Raw genomic sequence first — 643 nt, forward strand, 5'->3', positions numbered from 1 at the left:
CTCCCTGCCTTCTGGCTGTGCCGCGCTCCCTGGGGACCGGGAAGTGTCTGCGATGGCCGGGATGGTGTCGGGCCTGAATCCATTCTCAGCTACTGCCGTTTCCTTCCTGAGCTGCAAATAACGGTGAGTCACACCCACTGCCCCCCCGTGGGGACACTCCCGGGGCTCTGCTGGACCCCCAGACCCCCTTATGTTGGGGAGCTTCACTGCTGGGATGCTCCCTCTGTCAGTCCCCTCCCTCGAGGGCTCCCCGCAGCCTCCCAGGGCCACTGCGGATCCCAACAGGGTGTCTGACCCCCCCAGCACTGAGGACCCTGCCTTTGTCCCATTTTCCGATTGACCTCCGGGCTCCAATGACCTCCCGGCGCTGCAGCCGGGTCAGGAACGGCTCTTGCCCTCCTTGTCCCCAGCTGCCACGGGTCCCCTCTGGGGACCACCGGGTTTGGGGTGCAAGGATTGCCCGACACGACCACGGGCCACTTCGGGGGGCACGTGGGTGACAGCCCACCCCCCCTTCGGAGGGAAGGATGGCCGGATGCCTGCCCTCTGCACAGGATACGGCGGCAGGAAAATCTGGCACTTTCCTGGAAACCTCCTTCAAAGAGAGTCAAAAGATGATGGGAAGCGGCTGCAGCTGCTGGTC

The sequence above is a fragment of the Chaetura pelagica genome, unplaced genomic scaffold, assembly GCF_000747805.2.
Source record: "Chaetura pelagica isolate M959 unplaced genomic scaffold, ChaPel_1.0 scaffold463, whole genome shotgun sequence".
Classification (NCBI taxonomy): domain Eukaryota; kingdom Metazoa; phylum Chordata; class Aves; order Apodiformes; family Apodidae; genus Chaetura; species Chaetura pelagica.